Raw genomic sequence first — 19,861 nt, forward strand, 5'->3', positions numbered from 1 at the left:
AAAGTAACACTAGATTAATGAAGAAAAAACCTCTAGCCACGATGTGAGTCAACTATACAAGGTAAGAATAGTCTGAGGACACCCCCAAGTTTGAATTGGAAGAGAAAGCCTTGGAATTCAATTTCATCAACTAAATAAGTCACAGCACATCAGCCAGCTGCTGGGTCTGCTCCCTCAGCCCTGCATAAAGCACAAGAAATCCACAGACAGGGTTTCCTCCGAGACTATCATGGCCTTTGTCACAGAAGCTAAACCTGTGAGCTGAAGACACCAGACCATGTACAACCACAGGTAACTGGGTTCTCAAGGGAGGCAGAGCTCCCTCCCTTCAAGGTCAGGCCTCAGACTTTTTCCCGAAGAGGCCCTTCCCCAAAGCCACCTTGGAGGGCAACAGTCCTTGAACAGACACCAGGAAGGGCCACTCAGCCAGGGAAAAAGCATTGCGGTTAGATGCCACAGCCTACGGAAGAGCTGTTTTTAGACATTTTTGAGATGGTTCTATGGTCAGGTAATGGATCAATTTACAATGTTACACATATAAAATAATGTAAAACCTCCAAGTGAAAAGCGTTCTTCTCCACACCTCGTCAGCATCCCCTCTTGGGTCAATTTAAACCCTCTTTCCCCATTCTCGGCAGAGAGTTAATGTGAGCTGTCTTGTTTTCGGTTTCTAGTAACCGTTTTACACACTGTAAAAAAGAAAATGGTGAGGTTAATTTGGATAGATTTTACTTAACTCATACCTAAAATATGACCTTTTCATCAGGTAATCAATATTTTAAAATACCAACCAAAATTTTAAAACTTGTTCCAGTTTGCAGAAATTCACCGTGTATTTTATCCCCAAAGCACAGCTCAACTGGAACTCATTCTGCCTAATGGGCCCAGTAACCTGGTGGCTACTGGACAGGCCCTGTGACTAGTGGCTGCTCAGCTGGACAGTGACCTCTGGAACCTTTAAGTTGACGTGTGCAGCCATTGTTGTATTTCCATTGAAACGATAGTAGTTTGCCTAATGACTGAATGGTTCTCCAGCCTTGTAACAGGCTCTGTGATCTCCCCGTCTCGTGTGCCCCTAGATACGGCATCTCTCAGGTACTTTGTTATAGCAAGGGCAAACAAGCCAATACATTACCCAATCAGAATGGAAGCCATTTTAATCCTAAGTATTGGTATTTGACTTACCTTGTTCACAAGCATGAACTTCCTGCTTGTGTTTTCCTGTTGTCTCTTCTCTGTCTTCTTCCTGTTGTTGGACTAAAAGGAAGATTTTTAGGCATTGTGTTTTATTCTTCCTTTAGCAGTTTTGACATTTATGTAACTTAGTTTAATTCTATTAGTCATGCTTGATTATTCAGCAGATAGCTTTAATTCTAGTGATAGGTGGTTGTCAGTGGATAACAGTTTTGTCTTTTGTTATTTATATACATATATTTTTATATGTACACATATATACATAATATGCATGTGTATATGCATATATAATTACACACACACTTGTGAGTCAATCTATCAATCAAATCACATCATTTCTGTCTTTCTATTTTTAGGAATTTGTCTGAAGAAATAAATACTTGTTAAATTGTCAACCACCTAAAATTTATAATGTGATTTATTTACTTTTAAAAGGATATTTTTTCAGAGAATACAGCGACGATCTTTGGTGCTAAAATTTCCATGGACTTTTTTAAACGTTTTATATTGATCAACTCTCCCACAATGTTCAGAAGTAGATACCGCTCATTATGATCCAAAAAGATTATAGTCACATATAAATTTATGAATAATAAATACATTTTAAATATTTTTAGAAATCTCTTTTTAAAGAGCTCACATAAAATGTTCAGTAGCACACAGTTTCAGGAAAATGTGTGGGAATTACACAAGAGCTTTCCTCCAACCCTCCATCCTTTTCTTCCTCAAAATCTCTCTCTCTCTCTCTCTTTCTCTCTCTCTCTCTCTCTCTCTCTCTCTCTCTCTCCCTCCCTCCCTCCCCCCCCCCCCCCCCCCCCCCCACGTGACCCTGGATGCAGAAAGCATATACCCTGGTTGCAGGCAATGGAAGTTCCCTAGAGAAACTGAGAGGGGGTTAGCATTGTACTCTCCATGGGCCCAAAACGTGCAGCTGCATGCATTTAAATATCATTTTGCTTGTTATTTATACATTTGCTTCGCTGTCTTGTTTGCTGTATCTACATGTGTTTTCCTATGTTTTGCTTTAAAGAGTATTCTCCTGAGAGGAAAAGCAGGCTGTGTGTGAGGTCTTCCATGTGGAATGCCAAGAAAGCACAACAAGAAATTAGACACTTGTGCAGTGCTCTTGATACTGCTAGTGAAGATCAATCATTATTTCGGGTACTAATTAGTGCCACTAATGTCCCTGGTGTCACAGAAGTGTACCGCTCAGCAGCTCAAAGACTCCGGCTTCAACTGTAACATCACTCTCCTGGGAATTACACCGACACCGTGAGTTCAATCACCATTTCTTTACAAACTAAGCATTATAGGCGTAAGGAAAAAAAACAAACTGCACAGCCTTAGCTTCCAAGTTCACGGTGAAATGCAGGCTGAAATGCAGCTGGTCACCACTGATCAACAGTTATCACTCCCAGGCTTCCTGGAAAAGGGGAAGGTGCCAACAAGTGGCAATCCAGTCTCATTCCTGCCGTGGATGAAGAAACCAAGGTCAGTTTCTGCTCTGTGAAGTCAGAAGGAAGCATCGTCACCGAGGCAAGCGAGTTGTCTGCAATGTGTATCTGGATTGCTCCCTCCACTTCCAAGTGCAGGACTTGTTTCTCCTAGAGTGGCTTGACAAGAGTTTACACGGAGCTATTCAGGGGCCATATCAGCAGCTTAACCAAGCAAGGCTGGCAGCTGGGCAGGAGTTGGGTTGCCAAGGAAACCTTCTTTGCCTTGCAAGTCTCCTAGGTAGTGGTTGGAAATGGTTCTGAAAGACAGGCTGATGCTCCAGGGTGGAGATATAAGTTGTGCAGTTCCTGACCTGTGAGCACTTGAATGCTAGACCAAGGGTCTGTATGTACTCAGAGAGCCAACAGTGACAGGCTGCATTCCTCATTGCTGCTGCTGCTGCTGTTGCTGTTCTCTCTCTCTCTCTCTCTCTCTCTCTCTCTCTCTCTGTGTGTGTGTGTGTGTGTGTGTGTCCCCCACCGTGTGTGTGTTTCAAGTTTCATGCCTACCTGCTTTGATACCACAGCCCTCAGACACATACAGCTGTTAAACTCTCCAGATGTATTAAGGTCCAAGTGCCATAGCACATGCCTGTAATCCCGGTACTTGAGAGAAAGAGGGAAGAGGATCAGAATATCAATGCCAGCTGGGATACTCTTTGAGCAAAAGCAGGTGGTGCCGAGTGCAAATCAAGGACAATGGTTTGTCTGTCTGTCTGTCTTTTTGCTCATTCAGCCTAAACTTAAACTCAAAAGTCATTATTTGATTCCGTACCTGGAGAGCTCAGGTGTCAATGCTACCCAGGGTCACTCCACTTGGCTTTCAAATGGCTCTATCATCTGCATATAAGCTCTGGGGACTCCAATGTCTGAACTCAGGTGCACGGGAAATGCAAACAGCCAGCACACCACGGGCTGTGACTGCTGATCAGTGCAGTAGCATTTGTCCCGCACACCTGAAGTCCTGTGTCTGTCCCCTCCCCCAGTACTACCTTCTCCCCCAACCGTGCACGCCAGAGTTGAGAGATGGAATAAGCCAGAGTTTAAATGATCACATTATTAATTTTTATATTAACACGTGCGAAGTGACACTATTTTAAACGCATCTCATTAAATAAAACACATCGTTAAAATGAATCACACCTGGTGTTTTACATATCGAATTTGCAGACAGATCATAACTGCATACATTTATGGGCTACAAGGAGATGTTATAATTTTTAATGCAATGTAGGATGGCTTGATAAAATGAATGAACTCGCCCATTCATCACCCCCAGCGCTTGGCTTCTCTGTGATGAGAGCCTTTGAAGGTCGCTCTCTTCATACTGTGGAGACATGCAGGGTTTGTTAGGAGTGCCTGTGGCTTGAACACAGTTTCCCACAACTCAGGCTGCAATCTCATGGCCAGTGTAGAGAAATTTTCAACGGGGCCTCCAAGAGGGATTTGGTCTTTCTTCAGAAATAGCATCCATTTCTTTGAGATCACCATGCTACCATGTCCTCCCTCCCTTGACCATTTTCTCTTTTGCAAGTACCTCCCTCTTATACCCACACTCCACCAAAAGGCAAGCAAATACAACCACGTCATTTTCTGTCCCTAGAACCATGGGTTAATAAACCTCCTTTCAAAAGTAAATCATCGCTGGGCAATGGTGGTGCACACATTTAATTCCAGCACTCTGGAGGCAGAGGCAGGCGAATCTCTGGGAGTTCGAGGCCGGCCTGGTCTACAAGAGCTAGTTCTAGGACAGGCACCAAAGCTACAGAGAAACCCTGTCTTGAAAAACAAAACAAAACAAAACAAAAAAACAAACAAAAAAAGTAAATTATCCATTCTCAGCATTGTATGACAGCAACAGAAAGCAAACTTAGACATTAACTATACCCAACATGCCAACAACAGATCCGGTGATATTTCTTCCTCCTATCTGAGGGCTGTAACCTTTACCATTGCCCCTCTCCTCCTGTTTTCATGTGTTGAAGCATGGCTCTGGGCAGCTTTTAACTTATATGTTGTATTTCTTGCCTTTAGACACTCAGTGTCACTAGAGACATTGCTGGAGAAGGAATGAGCTAGCCTAGATGCTTCCTTGTCTTCTGGTGTCTAGGGTCATTCAAAGATCCCTTCAGGGTGTTTTTCTAGTCTTCTCTTTCCTAATTATTGTTATCCTATTAATAACTATGATGAGTCCCAGCTCCCCTCCATCCTTACCCCACACAATTCGCTTCTCCCTGCTCAAAACACTCCACCCTTCTCCCCTGACCTGATCATCTTTTTAATAGCCCTCCCCTTTATGGTCCACTTCTGCCTTGTTTTTATTTACTTATTTTTTTCATATGTGTGTGTTTTCCCTGCATACATGTCTGTACCACGTGCATGTGGAGGCCAGAAGAGGGCACCAGATCCCCTTGACTAGAATTATTGATGGTTGTGAGCCACCATGTGGGTGCTGGGAATAGAACCCAGGTCCTCTGGGACAGCAGCCAGAGCTCTTAACCACTGAGGCATCTCCCTAGCCCTGTCTGCCTTGAGTTTTACTGCCAGCTTCTCTGACCCTTTCTGACTCTCCCTGCTCCTCATTTTATGTCAAGTTGAAGACCATAATCTCATAGACTTGCCCAAGCCTTGCTCCTGACATTATTAACTGCCCATTACGCCTCATGCTCATGCAATGTGTTTTACCTCTATTTTCACAACTTAGTCTTTGTACCACTAACACCTCCTCAATGACTCTATATCCAAAAGCCAGACCGATAAAGTCTCACTATCTTTGACTTCCAGCCTCCAAAACCATGAAGTTAAAACAGACTTCATATATATATATATATATATATATATATATATATATTATATATATATCCTACACCATCTTCAGTATTCTGTTACAACAACAGAAAATAAGCTAAGACATTAACTATTCTTTTTTATCTTTCTTTTTAATGCACTTTTTAAAAGATTTTTTTATTAATTATGTATACCATGTTCTGTCTGCATGTATCTCTACCCACCAGAAGAGGGCACCAGATCTGATTACAGATGGTTGTAAGCCATCATGTGGTTGCTGGGAATTGAACTCAGAACCTCTGGAAGAACAGACAGTGCTCTTAACCTCTGAGCCATCTCTCCAGCTTGACATTAACTATTCTTGCCATACTGTACATCAGAGAGAGATCTGCATGCAGAAGGTCCACTGGAAGGTACTCCTGGAACACCTTACGACAGAAGCAAACAGAGTTCGGTAGAGAATGGATTACACTGGGGGTTTCCTTTCAGAAGCTGTGGAACATGAGTGGCCTTCAGAGACCTCTAGAATGGAACCAAGAGACTTGCCTGTATATCCTTGCATCTGCGAGCTGGGTCCAGGATCCTTCCATTCCTTCTGCTGAGACTATAGCATCAGTCAGCTTTCCATCACCGTGACAAAATGCCTAAGATAAGTTATTTCTCAGGAGGACAAGGTCTCCTTCAGCTCACCGTTTCAAAGCTCTTAGCTCACAGTTGCTTGGCACCATTGCTCTGGGCTTGTGGTAGAGCAGGGCTGCTCACTTACAGGAGCCAGGGAGCAAAGAAAGGGGAGGAGGCCAGCGTTCTAATAGCCCTGAAAGGCCACTGTCTCTGTCCCAGTTCCTAGACACCTTCTATGTTGTTGGTTCATCTCTTAAACGTTCCATATCTCCCCAAAGCACCAAACCTTTAACACTCAAGCCAATGGCGGATGTTTAAGACCCGAGCCATACCAAATGACCAGCTGGTTTATACAAGTCAGTACTAAGTAATTATTCTCAAAGTGTCCAAAAGTGTCCTAATCCCCAAGCTGAACCTTACACCCTGCTGTCTTGAGCATCCTCCTGGTTGCTCTCCCTGTATAACAAGCCGCCACTGACCCTCCCTCTTCACCCATGCTCTGCAGTCCAGCAGCCGCAGCCTGGCTCCACCATCTGTCTTGATGGTGTCCGTTTCCTTCCTCGGGAGACCTGGGCTCCGTCTCCAGCTCTGTCTGCTCTTCCTTTCCACTCTTCCCATCTCACCCTCTCTCGTCACTCCATAACTTGCTTCCACCCCTCCTAAGACTTTCAGAATCATTTTTTTTCCAGCACACGGATGGGCACCTTCCTCTGAGTAATCTCAAACCCTATTGGCTTTGCCCACTCCAGGTGCTCTTCCAGACTTCCAAAGTACTCAGCATATCAAACGCCATCCCCAGGCCCCTCCCTCACATCCCTAGGCCCCTCCCTCACATCCCAGGCCACTCCCTCACCCCCAGGCCCCTCCCTCACACCCCAGGCCCCTCCCTCATACCCCAGGCCCCTCCCTCATACCCGAGGCCCCTCCCTCACACCCCAGGCCCCTCCCTCACGCCCCAGGCCCCTCCCTCATACCCGAAGCCCCTCCCTCACCCCCCCCCACATCCCTAGCCCCCTCCCACACCCCCCGGCCCTCCCCCCCACCCCCAGGCCCCTCCCTCACACCCCAGGCCCCTCCCTCAAGGCTCTTCTTCCTGCCACACAGCTCTCTATTGCCCTCTCTACTTGCATTTTTTCATCACTCCCACACCCAGTTCACCTCTCACACATATCGCCATCACCTCCTCTAAATCCTTCCATCCCGTTATCTTAGTCCATCTTCCACGGCTTCAATAAAATACCCGAGACTGAACAACATATAAAGAATTGAAGTCTATTTAGCTCCTGTTCGGAAGCTCGAGAAGCCCCAAAATGGACAGTCATATCTGGCCAGAGCCTCGCACTGTTACAGCGTGGTAGAAAGTGAAAGAGGGGAGTTATTGCCTTCAAGAAAAGGGGGACATTGTGCTCTATAATAACACGCACACACACACACATGCATGCACTTGTGTACACATGGACACATCCACACACATGGACATGCACACACATAAAAATGAAATAAGTATAACCTGCTCTCTGGTGTAACCGGTCCAGTGTGGGACCACAAAAGAGAATCAGCCCTGTTCTGTGAGAGCAGCATTAATCCCTCCAGGAGCCCTCAGCCCCCAAAGCACTTTGAAAGATCCCACAGCCCTCCACCCTAGGCACTAAATCTCAGGATGAGTTTGATTTCCCGTGCATTGGTGTTTTGCCTGCACATGTATCTCTACCATGGTGTCAGATCTTGGAGTTACAGACAGCTGTGAGCTGCCATGTGGGTGCTGGGAATTGAACCTGGGTCTTCTGGGAGAACAGCCAGTACTCTTTGTTAACCATTGTGCCACCTCGTCAATCCCTCAGGGTGAATTTTGAAGGAGACAAAACACATCCAAACCGCAGTCCCAACTCATGTCCCCTGTGATAGCCCATGCTTAGGAGCTAGCTGGGTACTTAGGGGGCGCTGGTACCTCAGTAGCCAGGTAAGCTCAGCTTTCCCTGCCTTCTGGGACTCAGTTGTCAACTTCACTGGCTTTAGAATCAGCTAGGAAACACACTTTCGGATGTGTCTAGGAGGATGTTTCACTGAGGGAATGTATATGACACTATCCCATACTGGAATCTGGACAGGATAACAAAGAGAAGCAAAGCAAGCAATCTGAGCAGCCATCCCTCTCCGGTTCTTGGCTGCAGACCCAATGTGGCCAGCCACCTCTGCTCTTGTCACTGTGCCGTCTGTGACCCACTGCACCCTCACACTGTAAGACAGAACAAATCCTTCCTTAAGTTGTTCTTGCCAGGTATTTTGACACAGCAGAAAGAAAAATAACTAAGAAGCAGCAAGTCTTGCTCACTGCAGTCAAGACTGGCTAAGCGCGGGTGTTCCTCTCTGTAGATCACACAGGGTGCTCCCCCGCTGCTGGGCAGCTGGGGTCAGCAACTCTGCTCCCTCACCCACTGGCAAAGACTGGGCCTCTGCTGTCTGCCCTTCCATTGTGTTCCAGTCTAAGAAGGGATCTGGCTTTTCTTTGGTTCCACGGAGGGTAAAAACGATGGTCCGCATGACTTTGAGAGATGGTTCTTGTGTCGCAGGAGTAAGGAGAGAAGTGAGAGGCTCGTCTGGATACCCCGTGGAACCCCTCAAGGATTTACTTCTTCCCGGAGCCTGAGATTTCCTCCTCTTCATGAGGACCAATCTAAGTCCGAGACGGGGATTCTAGAGTGAGTGGGTGGGTCTGGGATGGCCGCCTCTCCGTCTCCGCCCCACCCCCACCCCACAAGTTTCTCGGGGCCACTTCTGCACAATTGCCAGGACCAAGAGCTCCGTGTGCTCTGAACTGGAGAAAGAAAAATAAAAAAAGCCAGCTCCAAACAAAGAGCAGCCGGTCCCCGCCCGCCCCGGGCCTGTGGGCGCGTCCCAGCTGGCCAGTCTGCGAGAGGGGCGCCCAGCAGGCTGCAAGAGAGGCAGGGAGCGCGCGGGGTTGGGCAGAAGGCTGTGCCCAGGGCAGCAGCAGTCACCGCTCCAGGATCCCGATCCTTCCCTACATCCAGTCCAGCGGTTGTGGCCCGGTAAGTGCAGGTGGCGGCAGGAGACAGCACGCCGCTGGTGGGACTGGCTCCAAGTACCAAGGGGATGCCCCAGAGGACGCCCCCAGCTCAGCTGCCCATCCCCAACAGGACCCCAGAGGGACTTGGTGGGCAGGAAAGTGGCCCTTGAGTGAGGGTGGGACAGGAAGCCACTGGACCTGTGGTGGGTGCTTGTGTAGGTGTTGCACTATGCTCAGCGGAGGTAATTGGGGGAGGTCAGTACTACTCTAAACGTCTGCCTTGCGTTTCTGCCTGGGGATTATGATGAACTTCTCGCTGGGCCTCTGATAGAGCCTGGGCCACGCAGCATACCCAGTGCATAACTGTCCCTCCGGAAAATGCCCCCCTCTTTGTCCACCCCAAATGCCAGGGGCTGCCTCTTGTTTGTTAGCGGAGGCAAGGCTGCAGGACCCCATGAAAAGCAGGGTCTGCTAACTGCTGGCAGCTGCTGAGTCCAGGACACTGGGGGATTGTTCCCAGACAGTCTAGTCTGTCTTCCCAGGCTGGGCTATCCACCAGGCCTCAGGGTCCTGCTGGGCGTTAGAGCATATGGAGTTCTGAGTTGGCAGGCCTTGTCACCTGTGGGCACGTGCTGAGCCCTGTGTCTGCAGCTGACTGCTTCCTGTGCTCAGGAGTGAAGACGATTCTGGGATGTACGTGTTTCCTGTGGATTATACAGTGCTCACGTAAATGACTAGCTGGAAAGTAGGCGAGAGGAGGGCTGGTTGGCATCTTAACTTGGTCTAGACCTCAGAGTGCACAGGAAGAAGCAACCAGAGGCCCCGGCAAGTGACTTAATAGAAAATTTAGCTGCCATGACTGGTGTGTCACGGCTCTTTACCCAGGAAGGTTATCAGAGTTCCATGGCTTATTGTACACAGCGGAGCCAGTAACCGTGGTCTTACATGTCTCCTAGATAGCTGGAGGAACAATGAGGGGGGATGCCTGGGATGGGGCTTTAGGCAAGGGGATGGTGCTGGGCACACAGGTGCCAGCTGGCGGCTTGAGAAAGCCCTGGTGGTCTGCAGCTGCTTGGTCTGCGGTGGTAAAGGGAGCCCTTACACTCAGCACCAGAGGGGTGTCTGTCTGGAGCCGGCGTCTGGACTCTCAGTTGGAAATGTGGAAATTACAGTCAGGCTTCCCACAGTTTCTGTATCAATGTCTTCGGCAGCACAGAAAAGAAACTGGCTTCAATAATCTTCAAATACCCTGGGAGCCTTACTTCTGCCGAAAGCCTGCCTCCAGGAGAATGTGGGTGATTCGATCTGCCATCTTGTTTAGCTCCCTACAGTTTGCTCCCCAGAAAGTAGGAAGTGAAGATGTTTGTTCCCCAAGCCCACAAGTTTTGGTCATTCCCTGCAAAATTCTGCCTTCTGTGGCACAGGGACTTCGGAAACAAGTCCAGTCCTGGGTCAGAGTAAGGGGGTGGGGGAGTTTCAGCTCAGCATTTATACACAGACAGCGAGTACCCAACACCAAGACATGGTCAGGAGGCTTGTGGCCCTTGAACGTCATCTGTCACAGAGACCTTTGCATGTGGTGGCTACTTAGTTAATGTTTGTGAAGGAAAGAACCCTAAGGATGGGGGCCTAGAAACCCAGAGTTAAGCATTGCCTGGGCTTTTAGAAAAAGTCATTTCGATCTATGGATCTGCTTCCCATTGGCCAACATCAGGGCATGTCCAAGTACCATTCTGATGTTGGCTCCAGGGTGAGCCCATCCCTTGTGGCCTTTCTTGGTGTCCCATTTGAAAGAGCCAGTTCCCAGCTAGACCCCAACACCCCAGTGTGCCCCGTTCACAGCAGTGGCCACATTCTAAACTGACCTTTGCTGTCTGCTGTAGGGTAAGTGAGAAGAAAGCAGAAGCCATCCTTGTCCTCTTCTCTTCCCCCTCCTGAACGTAGTAGGTGCTGTGTTCTGGGTGTTAACTGGGCAGGGAGTGCAGGCATGTTTTCCTTTCTGGACCTGTGGGTGTGGGAGGCAAGCCCTAGACATAGCACAAACTGTCAGAGTTTGCAGTATGTTCTAGGTCAGCTTCCAGGTAAGGTTTTCTTTGAAGATGGAGTCCTCCCACACAAGCTAGAAAACCACTGCACCAGAGGCTTACAGGCGTGTGTCCCAACTCCACGTTAAAACATACTATTGTAACTAGCCATTCATCACTATTGAGCCTTTAAAGAGGAACTACATGGCAAAACACTTCCTCACCCACAGAGCAGGTATTCCACAAACCAGGACTGGTCATGGAATCCATCATAGGCTTGGTTTTGGTTCCTAGGATGTTAAGTCATAATCAATACAAAAATAATTCTGCACACAATACAGTATTGGTAGGCATGTGGAATGGGCATGAGATGGGGAGGAAACACTGGACAGCAATGAGGTGGCTAAACTACTCAGATATTTGAGAGCTACACATTCAAGGTAGCTGTATCTGCCATTGTCCTCCCTGGGTGGGCTCTCTGGGCACACTGTCCCGATCACCCCAACTCTACTAGATGCCTACTTATAATCATTTTCTCTGAGCAGTGGGCAGTGGAAGGAGAGCCATCTCTGAACTCAGAACCAGCCGTGGGAAGGAATCTGGCCTGCAGGTACATCAGCATGCTTCCTGGTGCCTCGAATCTCACTTGAGATAAAGCACTCGCTCATACTCTCTTCCTAAAATCAAAATGGCAGTGACAATGTGGCTGCTACCTCCAACGCCACCCCAGTCCCCAACAGACTAGGCTTACCACCAAGACAAGCCTCTCCCAAACTCCTTGGGAGAACACTAGCCATGCTTGCAGTGGAGAAGGGGGTGACATTATTTAATTCTGGGTGGTTTGAGAGAGGGGGAGTTGACCAAAGAGAACTGGAATGTTTTGTGAATTCCTTTGGGCTGCCAACTTTGCCGCTTGCACCTGGTCCTAGTCTAGTTGATCCTTATGGGCTTCTAGGTTCAGATAAAACACCATACACAAGGCAGATAAAACTGGGGAGGTGACCTGTATAGTATACATGTATTCCATGTATTCATCAAGTGTCTACCATGAGCCTTGAACTTCTGGATCCCAAGGAATCCATGGAGATACAGCTGCTTCCTTCTAAGTTTTGGTTGATGCTATTTAACCTCACTCCCAGGAAGAGATGAAAAAACAGAAGAGATGGAAACCATATCACACACACACACACACACACTTACACACACACTTACTTACACATGCATGCACACACACACACAGGCACACCTGCACACCTGGAGCACATAGAGGCAGGCCAATCCTGGCTCTGCTCTTCCTCCTGTGTGACCTGTGTGTCCCCTGACCCCACTGTGCAATTATTTAATTTTCTCACTTGTAGATCTGAGAAGTGATCTCGTCTAGTGAGGTGTGTGGATGGCTGAGGACAGAGGGAAAGCGTGGTGGAGGACTTGGGTTCCTTAGTGTCTGGTGACCACAGCGGAGTAGGTGGAAGACAGCTTTGTGATCACAAGGGCATGGATGAGGAAGGCGACTGCTGTAGATTGTGGCTCAGGTGGGAAAGATGGAGGTCTGTGAATTGTGCACAGACCTGCCTTCATCTCCCTTGGGGCATCTTCCCTGGTCCCAGTCGCCTGTTGTGATTTGAATGAGAATGGCCCCCATATGTTTGAACACTTGGTCCCCAGTTAGGACGTGTGGTCTTGTGGCTTTGTTAGAAGATTCATATCACTGGAGGTGGGCTTTGAGATTTCAAAAGCCCATACTAGGTCCAGTCTCTCTCTCTCTCTCTCTCTCTCTCTCTCTCTCTCTCTCTCTCTCTCTCTCTCTCTCTCTCTCCCTGCCTAAGGATCAGGATAGAAAGCTCTCAGCTGCTACTCCAGCACCAACCATACCTTCCTGCTTGCTGCATGATGACCATGGACCAACCCTCTAAAACTGTAGCCTGGCCCCAATTAAATGCTTTCTTTTCTGAGTTGCCTTGGCCATGGTGTCTCTTCACAGCAATAGAAGAGTAGCTAAGATACTGCCTACTCCTCAAGCACACCTGTGGGTTACAGCTGCCTTCCAGCAGCCTCCTCCTACCTTTTCCCATAGCCTCTATTGAAGACTTATGGTCTCCAGGAACTAGGAATATAACAGAGGTGTAAGCAGAGACTCTTCGTTCATTCCTAACTGCCCAGACCCGAATAATCACACAGAAACTATATTAATTGCAACATTGCTTGACCTATTAGCTCAGGCTTATTAATTCACTATTATATCTTAAATTAACCCATTTCTTTTTATCTATATATCCCCACGAGGCTATGGCTTACTGGTAAGGACCTGGTGTCTTTCTCCTTCGGCAGCTACATGACATCTCTTTGACTCCATCTACTCTCCATATTTATCTCTTTCAGCCTGGCTATATTCTGTCCTGTCATAGGCCAAAGCAGCTTTATTCATTAACCAATAAAAGCAACATATATACAGAAGGACTTCCCACATCGCAGTGGGTTCTGAAAATGTGAGGCAAATCTCTCTGGCAGGTCCCCGCTGTGTTCTGAAGCAGTGAACAGGCTCCCTTTTGGCATGGCCATGGGATGACCTCTCCAGTGTTCTCAATCCTACCCCAACCTTGGAGCTCTTTCTTCCTTTGTCAACATGAACTTCATGCTTTAAAATATCTTTGTTAATCAACTTTAATACATACAAGATACTTGTTTCTCTAGTTTAAAAAAAAACTTGTTTTCATTTTACTGTTTGTTCTCTTTTCTATGTTATATTGTTTTCATTTGAAACAATCAATTTAAGCCACTCACTAACAGAGCAGATTTAAGGATGTTTAGAAAGAAGAAAACAAAATGGGGAGGGGGGAGGCAGAAATTGTCCAGTATGTTTGAGGCTTGCCAAAATGAAGAAAATTTGTCAGACTGTGAAACTCATTTGACAGGTAAAAGTCTCCATTACTGAGTGTTCTTGAAATAATGCAATGAGGCTTCTCTCTCAGAGCTGCCTCTGAGATGAGAATCAGCCTTCCTGCACTTGAAGATCTCTGTCCCTTCCCTGGCCTTGAACTTGCCTCCCTTGGCATCAGCTAGGGATGGGATCTGATGAATGATTTTTTTTTAGTCCCATCATGTAAAGAGTAGGTGTCCACTAAACGCTCATGGCATGGACATTGCAGGAAATGTGGCAGGCATCGTTGCAGATGTGTCTTGGGAAGAGTTCATCCACCCATCAGAACTAGCTGTACAGTTTGGGGGAGCCAGCGCAGCATGAAAACACAGACGTCCGTTCCCTTGTGCAGGAGACACCAATAAAGCACAGAAACCGAATGCCTTTCCTTTCTTCCTTGCTCTCTCTTGGCCCGTCGTGTTATTATTCCCTAATACTAAATGACATTGCGTAAAGGAAGATTGATACTAAGTGACCAGCATAACTTCTGCCACCAATCTTTCCACTATGTAATGTCCACTTAAAAGGCTAACCCTGAAGCATTTAAGTTGTGCGTGGGATCATCCAAATCCCACAGCCCAGAGATCATAGGTGTGTTTTGTTCTTACCAAAAGAGCAGCAATGATGCATAAAACCGATTCAACTATAGTCCACATCCTTCCACAGACACAGTGGGTAGCAGCACTCAGCCTTCTGCTCCTGAGGAGGAAGAAAGGGCTGAGGAGAGCTTTTCTTTTCTTTTTTTTTAAAATTTATTTATTTATTTATTTATTAAAGATTTCTGTCTCTTCCCCCCCGCCGCCTCCCCTTTCCCTCCCCCTCCTCCAATCAAGTCTCCCTCCCTCGTCAGCCCAAAGAGCAATCAGGGTTCCCTGCCCTGTGGGAAGTCCAAGGACCACCCACCTCCATCCAGGTCTAGTAAGGTGAGCATCCAAACTGCCTAGGCTCCCACAAAACCAATAGGTGCAGTAGGATCAAAAACCCATTGCCATTGTTCTTGAGGTCTCAGTAGTGAGGAGAGCTTTTCTAATCACTGTGATGAACTACCTGACAGCTAAGGCTTAAGGGGACAGAGTCCATTTTGACTCATGTTTCAAAGGGCATAGCCCAGCATGACCATGAAGACAGCAGCAAATTCTCCTGTCCCTGGCAGTGGAGCACAGACAGGAAGCCGAGAGCTCAGGCACGAAGTAGGACTAGGTTGTAACCCTCAAAGGTTCCCCAGTGACCCAGGCTTGCTACATTCTTCCCACCCCAAAGGTTCTACGATCCTTCAAACAGTGCCGCTATCTGGGCACCAAGTGTTCAAACACATGGGCCTATGGGGCACTCTGTGTGCAAGCCATGGCCCCATCTGTGAAATGGGGATGATAGCAGTGCTTTAAATATCAGACGTGGTGATGCGGAATCTGTGAGATGGATTAGAATCCCGGCCCTCTGGATGAGGCAAGCGAATTCAAGGCCAGCCTGGGCTACAAAGGAAGATTTTGTCTCAAAAGACAAAAAGCAAACAAAAACACAAAACCCACAAACTAAACAAACACTGACTTTGAGGGCTATGATTATACTTGTAAGAAAAGATTGTTTCTGCCAAAGACGGGTAGCCTACCAAGGACCAACACTGCCTAGATATCTCTCATCTTGTGGTATGCCTATGTGCCCAACCAATAGACATTTCTGAGTTCTGTTACTCCTTACACCTTCAAGATCTGACCAATATGGTGTGACATGGACCACCTGTGCTAGAATCCTGGTTTGGGTTTTATTGCTGTGAAGAGACACCATGACCACAGCAACTCTTATAAAGGGTAACATCAATTGGGGCTGGCTTACAGTTCAGAGGTTCAGTCCATTATGGTCATGGCGGGAAGCATAGCAGCCTGCAGGCAGACATGGTGCTGGAAAGGCAGCTGAGAGTTCTACCTCCTGATCCGCAGACAGTGGAAGTGAATGACACACTAGGCCTAGTTTGGGTATCTGAGATCTGAAAGCCCACCCAGACAGTGACAAATTTCCTCCAACAAGGCCACACCTACTCTAACAAATTCACACCTCCTACTAATGCCACTCCCTAGGGGCCAGGCATTCAAACACGTGAGTCTAAGGAAGCCACTCCTACTCAGACCACCACAGTTATGGAGAAGACAGAGGGCCTCTTGGCCATGTACACAGACTAGCCTAGTTTGAGTAGTAGCATGCCATTCTTACTAGCAAAAATTGCCTCGTTGGGTGACTCTAGCTTTGTTGGTATGTTTCTTTATTGAATGCTAAGGATACTCATACACATCGTCATATAAATGATTCATAAGCTACATTGTTGGAGGATGGAAGCAGGACTCTGTCCTTCCCATGGAAGAAGAATAGAATCTCTCCACCAGTGGGCAGGTCGGTTCTCCTACTAACCAGCATGTACTCTATGCATGTGAATTATTTCAGGGGAGTTTAGAAGCTCTATTTGAACTCCAGCATTGAGCAGTAAGTACTTCCTACAAGTTAGCAAATGGAAAATAAACAGGGTGCTTCTTCCTCACATAAAACATCCAGGTAACTCTCTAAATCTTAAAAAGAGTGGGTGGTGATGATGCAGGGACTGTGGGTTGCACTTTATCGGGGACTGATATAGGCAACAGTCAGGGTGTTCTGAAGTCATAACTTTTGCTTTGGGACAGAGTTAGGGTGCCTGTGATTGCACTGGCCAGTGGCCAGGAGAATGGACTATCTCCTTATCCAGAGAAGTCAAATACCTTTTAAAAAGACAAGCATCTGTGGTGTGGGAAGTCTTTCTATGTGTTGCTTTTATTGGTTAATGAATAAATCTGTTTCAGCCAGTGGCTTAGCAGAGCAGGGCAAGGCAGGAGTTCCAAGCAGATAGAGGAGAGAGTAAGCAGTGTCAGCGAGAAGCCATGTAACCCTCCAGAGACAGGTGCTAGACACTGGGTGAAACTTTACCCAGTAAGCCACTGCCCCGTGGCAATACACAGATTAATGGAGATGGGTTAGTTTAGGATATAAGAGCAAGCTAAAAATACGCTTAAGCCATTGACCAAACAGTATCGCAAATAATATAGTTTCTGTGTGTTTATTGTGGAACCAGGTGGGACAGAAGCTTCCACCTACATATCTGTGTGCTTGGCTCACCTATAAGGGGATTGAAATACTTTTCTTAGGGGTTATCAAATCCCTAGAAAATATGTTTGCAATGACTTGAGATGGAACACCCATGGCTCATTGACTAGGAGCCTTAGCAGCCTCCACACTCACCTCAATGACTCACATCACCTTCTGGACTTAAGGCCCAGAAGATTCACATCTGAGTCCCAAAGTGAACACTCAAATTGAAATTTACACACAAGACTGTTCTTGCATTTGCACACACAGACACACGAGCCAATAAATCTGTGGTGTGGGGAGACATCACTGAATCAGGAAGCTGGACTCGTGGTATCCCTGACTGCACAGGCAGCCCTGCCCCTGGCAGCATCCCTGAACCTGCCAGGTCTGTTCCTGGCCCTGAAACATTGCTCTTCTCTTTGGAATGGACAGGTTTGTCTATGTCCCTAAAAGGAGAAGATTGTCAGTGGCCCTTTATGTCAGGTAGGGGAGCCCTCCAACCTTTGTCTCTGCGGAATTCCTCAGAACCCAGACAATCAGTAGTGACATTTCCCACACAACTGGATGTGTGTGTGCGTGCACATATACACATGCACACACGCACACACACACGCAGCTCCTAGGAAGGAATGATCTCGAGGTTCACCACAAAACTATAGTGCTTTATTCAAGACATAATACAGACACTATTTGGAAAGCAAATGAAAAATTTTACAAACCCCCTGTCTGGGAAGAAAAATGAGTTTCTGTATCATTGGGATACTTGGTCCAATTCCCATCACCCAGAAAGGAGTGTGTGCCCATCTAATTCACAGCCGGCAGTTATAAGCACCCTTAAGCAGGGAATAGCCTACACACAATGAAAGCCTGAGGGGCAGCCCTCCCTTCTCCCCATAGCACAGAATGTAGAAACTGGGGCCCTTTCTTGCTGTGCTGAAACTGGGAGAATTGAGTCTGGTAACTTTCTAAGAGGTGTTGACACCTGCTGCAGGGTTTGGCAAGACAACAGGAACACCTCGCCTCTGATGCTTTGGTGCAAACTGCACTTGAAAGAATAGCCCAGAAACAACTGAAATGGTACCTAATGGCTCTGGTTACACGGACTCAGAGCTTGAGGTCCTAAGAGTCAATCCACTCAGCGCCCTCAGCTGAGGACAGGGTCCAGAAGCTGTGGCAACAGTGTGGGTCCATCCAGGAGCACATTTGGGAAAGGGAATTGGGCCAGCATCCATCCCTAACCTGCTGTTGTTGGGGTCCAAACTGAGGGCTGAGCACAGGGGGTCCCTGTTCAGAAGTGTCCTGAAAATTTTACAGTAAGAGAAGCAAGGTGCGATTTAAACCATGGGACATGGGACGTTGTGGATAGGAAATAGTCAAACTAAGAAGATCACGACAGGAACAAGAACTCCAAAGACTGTGGGAGGGGAAGAAGAGGGAGTACTTCAGGGTATGGGGTTTCCATTGTAGGTGACGAGAAAGTTCTAGAAATGTAAGAAGGTGAGAGCTATACAATGTTATGAATGTGTTTAACGCCACTGGATTGCATGTGTTAAAATGGTCACTGCGGTAAATTAAATATTGTGTAGATTTTATCACCATGAAAATAGATGAGGTGAGTGTGGCTGGGGCCCAGAGAAAGCAGCAGCAGCTGGACCGTCTGCAACATGGAAGGCTTTGCAGGTGACCTCACAGGTCCCCTTCAGTTTGTGCTGCTCCTGGGGTAGTTTTAACCTTGGACAACTGTACAATTATCATATTCATTAGGGAATTAAAAGGCATGATCTCAGAGTCCTAGAGCTGAGGTTGTGCTGTGGTCTCAGCTTTGGGATAAGTGGGAGAAGAGGAAATAGTAACGAGAGAAACGTAACTTGGAGAGGCGCTCAACACCCCTCTTCCGCCAGCAGAGCTCCACTTGACTTACAATTTTATATTTGAAGTCTACCGAAAAAGTTATTTAAAGAACACACTCCCAGAACACCAACTTTGTCGTGCACAGGTAAAAATACTGAGGCACAGAAAGGGATAGCATCCCGTTCCCTTGTCAGCCAGTACAGAGCAGAAGGAACCCTGACACCGGGGCTTCTGCTTGCCCACCCCATCCTGCTGAGAGTCAATGGACTTCCAAAAGGTCCCATAATGGGTCCCTTTCTTTAGTAATCCCATGAAGTGAGGACTTCCCTCAGTCCCTTCACTCTCCTGGGGTCCAGGAGCACACACATCCCAAACTTTACCCGAAGAAAGAAGCAAGCAGCTCCTGCAGGTATGGGGCCTTGAACCCTGCCCAGCCTGGACTAGGAAAGGAATAGCCTTTCTTCTGAAAACATTTAGCTCCTTCCAGTGGAGACAATCAGGGAAATTATAATACAGGCATATCTCTGAATGGGGGAAGCAAAAGCTCTATTGTCACTATAATTAGGCTGCCTTTGTTAAGAGTGCTCACTCTATGGCAAAGCCCCTGAGCTTTCTGAAGTATGGTTGAAGCTTGGAATGTGAAAATTCAGTCTGCTGAGCAGCAGTTTCTCTAGGTGGGGGGTCAGGGTTTGACTTCTCATCCTAAGTTTCCTCCACTTCCCTGGCTAGATTTACACATGCCAGCCTGGAACAGTTGCTAGGGACTGATGTGGTTACACTAGGCTTGGCTGGCAGCCACTGGTAGGCTCTCCGCTACGTCCAGCAGAGCCATCATATA

The 19,861-nt window shown here is 47.2% G+C and overlaps 1 protein-coding gene across 2 annotated transcripts in view; it reads left to right on the plus strand.

Moving 5' to 3' along the window:
• Positions 1-8,783: 8,783 nt before the first annotated feature.
• Tspan11 (tetraspanin 11) overlaps positions 8,784-19,861 on the plus strand; it is a 66,827-nt gene continuing 55,749 nt past the window's right edge. The window contains exon 1 of one of the 2 annotated variants that reach the window (XM_050122029.1): positions 8,784-9,142. The gene's annotated coding sequence lies outside the window, so the exon portion shown is untranslated. The remainder of the gene's footprint in view (positions 9,143-19,861) is intronic. The other variant, XM_050122030.1, reaches the window with a different exon arrangement.

Source organism: Alexandromys fortis, unplaced genomic scaffold (assembly GCF_014885135.2).
Source record: "Alexandromys fortis isolate MF-2015 unplaced genomic scaffold, M_Fortis_MF-2015_v1.1 scaffold_208, whole genome shotgun sequence".
NCBI lineage: Eukaryota > Metazoa > Chordata > Mammalia > Rodentia > Cricetidae > Alexandromys > Alexandromys fortis.